Genomic DNA, 12,345 nt, shown 5'->3' on the forward strand with positions numbered 1-12,345 from the left:
CTGGGCGTTGTTAGACAGGCGTGTCGAAAGTGCCTACACCCTGCAGTGCCTCTGGCAGGATTAGGGCTCTCAAACTTTCCCAGTGGCCCAGCTTGTGATTCCTTCTTGCTTTCCAAGTTTCCATATGCATGCAATATTAAAAAATGTTCTTGAACAGTTTGTATTAATTACTCAGATTTTGAATGTGTTCAGTGTTTATCATCATTATAATAACAGTCCTACCTCGGGTTTCTATGTTTATTCTTATATAGTTGCGTTCCTTTAATTATCTTCTTTGTCTTTATGATGTCTGCAAAATAAAAGGGGAATGAGTGTGATTATACCAATTTTTATGGATGCAGGAACCTGAGCACAGTCTCTCATCATGAGTTGCTGAAATCATTTTTCTGACACAATCCACAACCGGACTGACTGCTTACCTAGACTCTTAGCTTTGTCTGGAGCTGTCTCAAGCTAGTTAGTGTGCAAAGTCCAAATTTATTGACTGAAAGAAAAAAACCTTGAAAAGACAGTTCTAAATGTAAATAAATAAGTCACAAAATATGCAGCCAATTAGATTAAACTCATCAAAAAATAACCCGACACATAAAACTATTTTTAAATGCCACCTATTAAATTGTAAAGTTACATGATTGCCGTTATCATGGTAAACAAAATTATTATTGACTGCAATACTTTAGATCCCAAAGGTGGTGTATGCTCTCAATTTTACCAATAAATTACATGTATTAAAAATCTGTCAAGTGTGGAAATAGGTAGGTTTTTCCTCCAAAAATTATTAAGTATTTTTGAATTATAATACAAGAATGTATAATTAACCCATGCCTGGGGAGACAGAGACTGAAACAAAAGGTGTATCTTTAAGATCACAGCCTCTTTTTATAGCCCTTTATTTTCTGAATAACACTATTTTTTGGGTAGGTGCAATGGCTCACGCCTGTAATCCCAGCACTTTGGGAGGCCAAGGCAGGCAGATAACCTGAGGTCAAGAGTTTGAGACCAGCCTGACCAATATGGCGAAACCCCGTCTTTACTAAAAATACAAAAAATAGCCAGGTGTGGTGGCAGGTGCCTGTAATCCCAGCTACTTGGGAGGCTTAGGGAGCAGAATCGCTTAAACCTGGGAGGTGGAGGTTGCAGTGAGCCAAGACTACACCACTCTACTCCTGCCTGGGCAACAGAGCAAGACTCCATCTCAAAAAACAAACGAACAAACAAACTTCTTTTTCATAATTATATATATGTATGTATACACATATATATTATTTTATGGTGGTTTAATTTATGAGCATTTGACTCAGAACTGACGATGTATCAAATATATAAGAGATCTCTGGGTTTCATCGTTACATAATGCTGTATTTTTTTTAAAAAGGCTTTGTTTTTCTAGGAAAATTTAGAAACAGTAATACATGTGGTCTTTCAAAAGAGCAAGATTTAGCTTATTCTGTCGTTTAAAAGCTAGAGAATTTCCTGCTTATTACTGGAAACTCTGCTATTAAAAGATCTTCTTTGTATATAGGTTTCTATCTTGTTTCTGAAGAAAATAAATAGACATTGCAAAAAAGAATGATTATTTGCCGGGCTCTGAAACTCAAAAATGATTTTACACTTTTTAAAACTACCTGTGTTCTTCAGTACTGCCCAGACACTGAAGCAGAAGGAGCTCCAGGGCCTCCACCGTAGTCAAAGCAATCCCACTTTTATCTGTACCTAGAAAGGTTTCAAATAAAAAGTGTTCCCCTAAAAGAAGCACCATTAAAAATTCCAGGGCAGAAGTATATCTCCCAGGTGTTGTCAGATCACTTGGGTGGCTTTTTCAATCTGCTCGTGAGATAGGCCTAACAGACTTTGAAATTACTTCAAACTTGGGGATCCTTTTGATAATAAACACATCTGTGATTTATGAGAATGTGGTTGTACTTCAGATGGACTGTGATTTATTTTAAAGCATAGTGTAGAGCTACAACCCACCATCTCTGCAGAGGGTTTACAGAATTACCTGTGGCAGGATGTGGAAGAAACAGAGCACCTCAGCCATAACTTCGTGACCAGCTAAACTGATTTCAGAAACTTTACATAAACAATTAGTCAATCCTTATTCTCTAACATATTTTGCTAATAATCCTATTACCATTTTCAGACCCTTCTAGAATTAAACCACTTCTGTGACTGTGACTGGATGGAATCTGTGATATTTAACACTAACTCTCTCTTTTTACCGCTTAAACTCATTGCAAAGAACAAAGAAAGTGACTCAATTCTGAATAATTAGTTCTTTATAAGATATGCTGTCATTTAGGAAGAAAAATATTTTAGATGTTTTTACTAATTCATAAGGCATTTCTAACAGGCAGTACTGGGTAATGTGCTTACTAAGTTTCAATTTTGTTTGACCTGCCAGAAGTAAGTTATTCCTGTAACATTTTAATAATCCATGATGTGTATGTACCTCAGGATTTTTTCTAAAGGTTGTCATTATTAACACTTATATCAACATTTTAATATAAGTTAGGAGCTATTAGGTCCTAGAGGAAAAATGACTCTTAGGACATTCCTGACATTCAAAGAGTGTATTTTGAAACAATAATTCCTCCAGACTAACAGGCAGAATCCACTGCAGCACTATGCTATGGTGTCTGGATTAATTATTTTCATTTTACTATTGTGATCTGCAGATCACAACAGAAGAGACCTTTCTCACACAAAGACATCTACTCAGCTTGCTTAGTTTTTTATCTTTCTTCAGTTCATATGGATTTTGTAGGAACTTGCCACGTGTCACACTTTACCTCATAAACAGTAATGTATCTTTGGAACGACTCCAAAGAAACTATGAGAACATGTGAAGTAGACTAAAGTTTATTTCAAGAAAGGTGCTGTGTAATTATGAAGTATTATGATACTTTGTATGCTATAAACATCTGAACACATTCTGAAGTGTACATGTGCATTTCTTTGGAGTATGAGACTACCACACTCACCTAATAACTCATAATAATCCCATAAATGTGAATATTTAGCCTATTGTGTTGACTATTATTTCATTGAAGGTTTGTTTTCAGTCTGAGAAAAAAATAAATATGACAAACCAGACATTTCACATTTTTCATAAAATCATGGTGCTAAAAAGAATCAACCACAGAAAGATAATATTTATAAAAACTCCAAATTGTTCTAGATAGAGAGATTTAAAAAAAATAAGATAAGTCATGAAAATAACACTCAACTAATATTCTGAGGCCCAAAGCAAATTGACTTAGGTGATTCGGGTTGCTCTATATTACATTTCTGTATCTGTTGGATTTAGTTTTTTTTTTTGCCAAAAGTATCTATTAGAGGCAATGCTTGTGATTACTTAGTTTCAGTGACTTGGGAAGAGGAAAGCAGCAAAAGAAGTGGGAGATAAGGACAGTCTTGGTTAGAAATTCCAAAATCTAATAAATGGAAACCTAACAGTTTGAAAATTATGCCTAAGGCCATTTTTTAAAATTATGAATGAAATAAATAACCTCAGTGAAAGTTTTGTATTCAAAATGTTTCGTTGATGTAATTGACTTCTTGAGAATTTATGCATTTATTTTTGTTGTTATTTTATTCTATTCTTTGATTGCTGGTTTGTTTGTTTCCTTTGAATCAAGATTATATGCTGAATCTCAATGATGGTAAACTGTGAGATTTAGAGAGCTATACCAAGAGCAATCGGATTTATCTAATCTCTAGAATGTTTGCCTGTTTGCAGCAGTCTGCCTCAATACTGAAGTTTAACATATTTTCGAATCGTCAAAGAAACTGCAAACCTTTAGCTAAAAATAACCATTACACATTCTCATGTTGAAAAGGTAAGCCTGGGTGTTCAAACAGCCAATAGTGTAGAGAGGGAGTGCCTCAAAAGTACTCAAACAGCCCATTCAAACAGTCCATTATTTCTAACTTGTCTATTCCTGTCATCACTACCAGTATCTTCCAGATGGCAGAGCTTATAATGCAAAGGGTTAATTCCCTACATTGCTTGGTCTCCTAAGCAATCAGTTACTTTTTCTTTTTAGTTGATTCCAAACTAGCTTAATCTGTATTACTTCTTTTTCATGATATTATGATAGGCTAGTTTGTGTTCCTGTTTTTGACCAAAGGGAAAAGTTTTGCTTGCTGATGCTACATTGATTTTTCTAAAAAATAGATGGAGAAAGAGAAAGAAAGAAAGAAAGAAAAAAGAAGGAAAGAAAGAAAGAAAGAAGAAAGAAAGAAAGAAAGAAAAAAGAAGGAAAGAAAGAAAGAAAGAAGAAAGAAAGAAAGAAAGAAAAAAGAAAGAAAGAAAGAAAGTCGTCTTAAAAAATTTACACTCAAGAATTTGTTCTGTACTATTAATATTTCCAAGACATTTTATGACACTGGGAGTATCAATATAGCTGAATTTTAGTAGTTTTCTGTATTTAAGTTAAATTAGGGATAAGCTGATTCTTATATTTCTATTTCACAAAATACTTTATTATAAATTACAGTTTATGACTCATTCATAAACTCCGTTTAGTTCACCAAGAAGTTTATTTTTTCAAACGAAATAGATAAGACTGGAAAATATCAGAGTGGTATGCAGAGTAAAGGTGACTATTCATTTGTGGTTCTTTTGTTTTTGTTTCTTTTTTTTTCTTGTGTCTGTATGCACACTTTTGTTTTTTGTATCCCAATGCACAAATGTACTTTTTACCATATATCTGGTCATAAATATTTTTTAAACTTTACAAAAATTATGTCTGTACTCATTCATTCATAAGTACAGTTAGTTATTCATGCATTCAACATGTTGAGTACACCGGAAAAATAAAACACAATAAAGCAGTCTCTATCTTGGAGGACCTAGCATTCTCTTAGGAGAAATTGTTAGGTACACAAACAACTGGAGATGACATGCCTAAATTCTGATGTACAGAGAACAGATAATTCTCTGAGAAGATGAAAGAAGTAATAGCAGTTTCTTAAGTGTCTCTTGTTGGCATTTATTCTTCATTTTTCTAGTCAGAAATCAACATACTACATTTTAATTAAAATACTGTAAAGATTTTTGTATCATGCCTAGTTTCTTCTCCTTTTTTAAAGAAGCATATGTTTATCGGTAAGTAATGGAGCTAAAATATAAAATTCTGGTTTGGGCAGGTTGTAAAAATAATAAATTCTTTTCAACAGGCTTGCACTATTTTTTAAAACAATGATAGAGTCATACTTCAGATAAGTTGTATCTACTTAAAGGAAGAAGTTTATAGGGGGAAAATTACCTCCATAAAGTTCCTCTTTACACAAAATGAGAAAACTAACTCATAGTAAACTAGCTGTCTTATTCTTTCTTCATATTATTAAAATAATATGCAAACATGTTACAACACAGTATAACATTTTAATAGTAGTATACATGTGGAAGGCCATATTGATGCCTAAAAATCATACATATTAACAAAAAATATTTAATAAGCAGCAGATTTAAAATAATTCAGACAGACATTCTGTTTTAATTTTTTCTTTCCCAAAATGCAGTGCACTTTCATTTGATTGTGTCTACATTAAGAGCCAAATAAAGAAATATTTTTATAAGAAGATTTTTAAAACACTTGAGAGTCTCTTTGACATAGCAAATATTAGAATACCAACCAAATTAAAAAAGGAAACAGTGGATTGTCATTCTACAAATGTGACCAAAACATGCTGCTGATTTCTAAATAGAGTGCTTTCTTGAAACCTGAACAAATGTACCCCAAATGTGTAACCTATCTGTTCCTCTGAATTCTTAGCACAAGCATTTAAATAAGTGATATTTTATTCTTTCTTCAGCCCTAATTAATTTCTGTAATTATTCTTCATTTGAAGTTCATTAGAAGTTTTTCTAGATACTAGTTTCCATATGTGATTTTAAAGTTGAGGAGCTTCTCCAGACACTATCTTTCTCCACATGTTGCATTAACTGGAGCTCTTTGCTGAATTGTGCTGCATGACGCTTTTCGTGCAACGCATTTCCAATGGCTTAATCACTTTATAAAGTCATGAGGAACTGTTTGCTTTATTTTGAGGAATCATGGTTCAGAGTCCAAGCCACTGGAGTTTATGCCCATATTAGGAGGTTGATTGAATAACCTTAAAAAAAAATTCTCCATTTTATTTGGCTTCCTGAAACGTCTTGAAATTTTATTGAATTTTCAGTACATTATGTTTAAGCTAATAATAGGTATAAGCTCCAGGAATGAAACTCCACTTCATTAGTTTTTCTTTCAAACAATCTAGTTTTATTTTCTGAGAAGTCCTGAGTTTCTCATAATTAATATTATCTGTGTGTGTATGTGAGTGTGTGCTTTAGAATATGAGAATTTGTATATGATTGATGTAAACTGATTTTATAGATTGAAAATACTTCCTTGAGAATTTTTTCCTTGGAGATTGTGTAGCACTTTTCAATGTAATTGATCTGTCTGAATTCTTATATCACCTCTGGTATACCATATATGATTAGTTCATCCAGACCAGGACATGATAGCTAACAACTGCATTGGGTTTTATACTTTCAAGGCTTCTCTCATACATTAATACATTTTTTGATCTACTAATAACCACATGAAGTACACAAAGCATGGAATATTTTTGTTGTCAATTTACAGATGAGAAAACTGAGGCCCAAAGAGTTTTTCTGACTCCAAATTCCATATTCTGCATGTAACTTGAGTATATAAAATAGTGAAAAGTCGGGATTCTTATAATTGACCATGATTACTCTCAATATATTGAGATTCCTTTTTTGAAAGTTGCATAAACTCTATCTCTGCCTTTAGAGCTAACCCCTCTCTTCTCCATTACCTTTCCACTGCTGTTTAGGCTGTCTGCCTTCATGCTGCTGGGCCCTAAATTCTATTTTGGTAGACTTTGGGAACTCAGAGTAGTGAAAAACTCTCCAAAACTCAGTGTCATTCTAAAACCCCGAGTGAAAAGCTAGTCAGGGAATGAATTTTCTAGAATCTAAAAAGTCTAGGGAATGCACCAGGTGCTTTCCAACTGGTAATTCTTTTATTACATATAACAGTATCTGACAGGTGTTTTCAGCCCCACTTTAGGATGAGCTGAGATACAGAAATGTTGAATGACTTGCCAAAATTCCCTTGATGTACAGGTAGGATTCTAGGATTCACCTCAAGGTTCATGTGACCTAAAACTTAAGATCATTCCTCTATATCATTCTTTCAGAATATGCATGCAAGAGTGCTTGTTCTCACAAGTAGGGTTTCAGAAGACAGCTTAACCTTTTGTTAAGTTGTTGTTTTGTTGACTTTTGTTCAAAAGCATAAAAACATTCAGACTTTTTTTAAGCAAAAGGTTTATATTTGCTATTATTTTCACTTACATAACTGGAAGACCTGACATATACAATGAGCTTTAGAAATTGCTTACTCAGATCACAGGAAAGGATTTGCTCTGAGAAGCTGTGCAAATTGTGGTTATCAAAGAGGATTGGATTGAAATAAAAAGAAATTTTTATTACAACTGTCAAAAAAAGTCCGGTTTAAGCTGCATTACATGATGGTGGCTTATAGATTAGCTCTACTCCATAGATGACATATTTCATTCATGACACTGTTTGCAACCCCTGCAAAAAGAGAAGAGCATGCAAAGCATAAACTTTTGGATAAGGACAATCGGTGAAATGCAAAAGCAGAGTAGAAAATGCTTGTTAAAAATTTAAATAAGTGTCTGTCTTTTGGAAAAAATTTTTCAAAATTTCACACAATTAAAGCCACCTAAATTATTATTTAATTATATTTAATTTCTAATGCCCACAGTTTATAATTCAACTTTTTAAAGAGAAAATTATCTCAACAATCTAAGAATACCCTTTGACTTCTATGTTTGTTCGATTTTCAGTCAGATATGTTCAATTCTAAAACAATTCACAGCAGTTTAGATATAGACACTGTAAAGTCAAGGAGATGGCCTTGTCTATAACTAGTTGTGTTCACAAAATAAATCAACATTCCCAAGGTTACAGAGACACATATACAACTAATTCTTATCTTAAGAAAATCAAATATACAGATGTTGGATTTATAAAATAGGAAAATCATGCTTTATTTTCGTGATGGAAGGATCTACTGTTATTCTTTTTAACACAGACAACCCAGATTTCAGTTATCATGACAACAGAGATATTTACAATGAAAATTCCCAGGTTCTAGTAAATTTGTTTTTGAAGAACATATATTCTTGATTATTGACTGCATTTTCTAATTGTTTTAAATGAATCTTCTTCTATCATTCTCCCCCAAAATGTCATAGTTCTACCTAAATTTCTAAGTAAATTTGGAAGGTATCTTTATAGGTGTGGCATTAAAATAAATACCAATTCCTCAAACTTAAAGTATCAGAGTAAAATGTTCTTTTCCACAGAACAACAAGCCCAAAGAACAGGCTACTTTGGGTGTCAATTTTTAGAATGCATGGAACTTTTATAGGAGCCAAGAGGAATTTCCCTGGGTCAGGCTGCTCCTCTCAGCTAATTGTCTTGGAATTATGAGCCTTCTTTTCCCTGCAGTGTAGAAATATTAACCCTTCCAATGGGATGCTCCTAAGCCAGTTAATAACAGTATCCTGACTCTTTGTCTTTTGTGATTAACCTTCACAATCTTAAAGGGGTTGAATAAATCTTTGAGATAAAGTAGTTTCCATCAAATGTCTTAATCTATTGACAGATGGGGACTAAAAATAACTCTGGCATGAAGTTTTGAGGGGAAAGCCAAATAGAGTCATGTTCACTAATCACTACAGAGCCCCTCCAGAAGACAATACACTTCCATATAAGACACAACCAGAATATTAAAACTACTGGTAAGGACTGGGTGTGGTGGCTCAGCCTGTAATCCCAGCACTTTGGGAGGCCAAGGTGGGCGGATCACCTGAGGTCAGGAGTTTGAGACCAGCCTGGCCAAAATGGCAAACTCCATCTGTACTAAAAATACCAAAAAACTAGCCGGGTGTGGTGGTGAGCACCTATAATCCCAGATAATCAGGAGGCTGAGGCAAGAGAATGTCTTGAACCTGAGGAGGCAGAGGTTGCAGTGAGCCGAGATTGCCCCACTGCACTCCAGTCTCAGCAACAGAACAAGACTCCATCAAAAAAATAAAACAAACTACTGGTAAGAAACAATTTTGCCATAAGCTGAGAAAATCATTTAAATATTTTAATTATAAAGCTATCAAGGCATTTTTTTCTACCTTCAGGTTTATTTGTAGATAAAATAAGATTATAATGGTTTGGTGCCAAAAATCTTGTAGCAAAAGATTATAAAGAATGTTCAGCATATGACATAGACAAGATAGGTCCATACTGATATACATAAATGACTAAATTTAAAAATGAGGTAGAAGGGACAAGTATCCTATGGAGAAGAATTTTAAGTACTTTATGCAGATACTCCACCTTAAAAAGGTAGATTATAACTTTCCACTCCTTTCGTGTGAACTATACAGGGTGGCTATAAAGAGAGTTATATGAAAAAAGAAAAAGGAGTAACTTTGTAGTAGAGAAACCTGACAGATCTCAAGCCCAGTGATAAGGTTAATGTCAAGAATCGTGAGTCATATTGATAGTATGTACGCTTAAAGTATTTCGTGAGAATGGCATTATATCTTGGTGGGCTTCCTCCCAAAAATAATTACCACAATTTAATTATGAGAAAAAATCAGACAAATCCCAAGTGGAAGACAGTCTGGGAAATACTTGATTGTTACCAATAATTGGCAACACTGTGAAAGTCACCTAAAACAAAAAACGTCTGAGAAACTGTGAAAGCCAGAGGAGTCTAGGAGAAATGACTATTAAATTTAATGTGATATCCTTAATGGTACCCTGGAACCAAAATAAAGGCATGTTAGGGCACAGTTAAAAAAGAAGATAAAAGACAAACCACAGACTGAGAAAAAAATATCTGCAAAACGTGTCTGGTAAAGGACTAGTATCTGAAATATACAAATAACTCTTAAAACAACAATGATAAAAACAGAAACTGAATGTGGGATACACCGAAAGTCTCTTTACTATCTTTGCAATAATTCTATAAATCTACAATTCTCCTAACAGTTTACCTTTAATGCAGTTAAAAATCATATCCATTTTGAAAAAAAAACCTAAGTGTAAAATTTTATCTCTGAATAAAAAAGTTGGAACAAAGCAGTGAAGTTCGTTTATGATGCATTAGTCCTGAAAAATTCATAAGAGGTTCTTGCTTATTTTACTTTTCACCTAAAGCCAAGGTGTGTGTGTGTTGGGGGTGAGTGGGGTGGGTAGAGGAGATAATGATGTAAAACATTTCTTCCATGCTATGACGCAGTTTTTTCACTTTTTAAATTTCTAAAGTCAGGACGTAGTCCACAATATATGGGAACACTGAATATGCTAGGGATTTTGTTAAGTTCACTTTGGTTTCTTCTCTGAAAAGCTGTTATCGAACCAGTTGTATCTGTTATGATCTATGGTGTTTTATGATTGAAGAAAGATGATACATGAACTCCATGCAAGTATAGAGAACGACATGGCTCTTCCTCCAAAAAATTATTCAGTTCTTTCAGTTCATATAACAAGCTAACTTTTCCACAAGAAAAAGTTGTATTTGTTTACTTTTATATTTGTAATTCAACTTTGCGAATACAAAGGTCAAGGTTTACTTAGTTCAGTTTTGAACATTACCTTTGAATTCTTTACATACATATACCAAGGCTTTCTGTCACCAACCGAGTTAAAAAATATTTCAGGATGGGGTAGTTGAAGGCTATACCACTTTTTTGTTTCATATCAAACTTCTAGAGAATTGAGTGTTATTCTTAGGTAATCTCAATACTGAAATCGGTCCCAAATCACAGCAACAGAGCAAAATAGGTAAAATTTGCATTTGTTGGTTGGCACATTCTCTGTCTTAGCTGCGGCTGCTAGAAAAAATTACCATATACTAGGTGACTAAAACAGCAAACACTTATTTCTCAAAGCTCTGGAGGCTGAGAATTTCAAGTTCAAGGTGCTGTCAGACCCCATGTCTGGTGAGGACCGTATTTCATTGCAGATGGCCATCTTCTCATTGTATCCTCACATGGTAGAAAGCAGAGAGAGAAAGCAAGCTTTCTCAAAATTTTTCAAAAGGGCACTTATCCCATTTGCGAGGCTTCCCCCTTATGTCCTAATCACCTCCCAATGGCCCCATTTTCTAATACGAACATGTTGGGGTTTAAGATTCTAACATGTGAATTTTGGGGGACACAAACATTGAATCCATTGCACCTCCTTATGGCATATTACTATCCATTCTCTCCTCCTTAAAGGCCTTCAGCTGTGCCTAGTGACTTTTTGAAGATAATCACCATAATTCTCCTCAAGGAAAGACTTTAATCTCCAAATTCTCTCCCTGAGTTTTTCTATCCATAGTTCCCGTTCTTGTAGAGACTTCTTCATGCTTTCAGATGTTATATATATGACAATTGACAATGTATTCATGATACCATATTTAAGGGTCAGCAAACTATTGCGTGGCTCAAATCCAGCCTGTTCCTTTTTGAAAATAGAGTTTTCTTAGAGTTCAGCCACACCCATTTGTTTAAGAATTGTCTTTCACACTTTTGCTCTGCAATGGCCATGTTAAACAGTTGGGACAGAGAACATACAGCCCACAAAGTCTAAAATATGTATTATCTAGCTCTTTATATAAGAAGTTTTCTGACCCATATTTTAATACAGTTGACTCGAACCAACACACGTTTCAACTGCACAGATCCACCTATACGTGGATTTTTTTCAATAAATATACTGGAAGACTTTTTGAAGAATTGTGACAAGCTGAAAATAATATACATATGAACCATGTAGCCTAGAAATATTTTTTTAAAAGTAAAAAAAAAAATTCAGGCATGTCTCAGATGCAAAAAATATATGTACATACTATTTATCATTTACTGTAATAAGCTGTACACAAATCTGTTATAAAAGGTGAAAATTTATTAAAATGTATGCACATAAACATAGACTATACATGGAAATATTTACAGCTGAGAAAAAATAGAAACAAATATACAAATATAAAGATGTAGCATTATATCATAATAAAATTGACTTTAGCACATACTGTAGTACTGTAATAATTTCATAGCCAGTTCTCATCGCTATTGCAGTGAGCTCAAGTGTTGTATCTGCTTCGAACACCATTTTACACTAATCATCTCTGCATGAGCAGTTTGTCTATCCAGTAAATTACATATTGCAGTAAAATGTGATCTCTTGCAGTCTCATAGTGTTAATATCTCATGCAATACCATAAACCTTGAATAACACTA

At 33.9% G+C, this 12,345-nt stretch overlaps 1 long non-coding RNA gene across 3 annotated transcripts in view; it reads right to left on the minus strand.

Moving 5' to 3' along the window:
* The window catches only part of LOC141585589 (uncharacterized), a 70,439-nt gene that overhangs the window by 20,462 nt on the left and 37,632 nt on the right, over positions 1-12,345 (minus strand). For 2 of the 3 annotated variants that reach the window (XR_012519131.1, XR_012519130.1), the window contains exon 2: positions 223-12,345. This exon is cut by the window's right edge and continues 19,958 nt beyond it. This is a non-coding gene — a long non-coding RNA (uncharacterized LOC141585589). The other variant, XR_012519129.1, reaches the window with a different exon arrangement.

The sequence above is a fragment of the Saimiri boliviensis genome, chromosome 9 (genome assembly GCF_048565385.1).
Source record: "Saimiri boliviensis isolate mSaiBol1 chromosome 9, mSaiBol1.pri, whole genome shotgun sequence".
NCBI lineage: Eukaryota > Metazoa > Chordata > Mammalia > Primates > Cebidae > Saimiri > Saimiri boliviensis.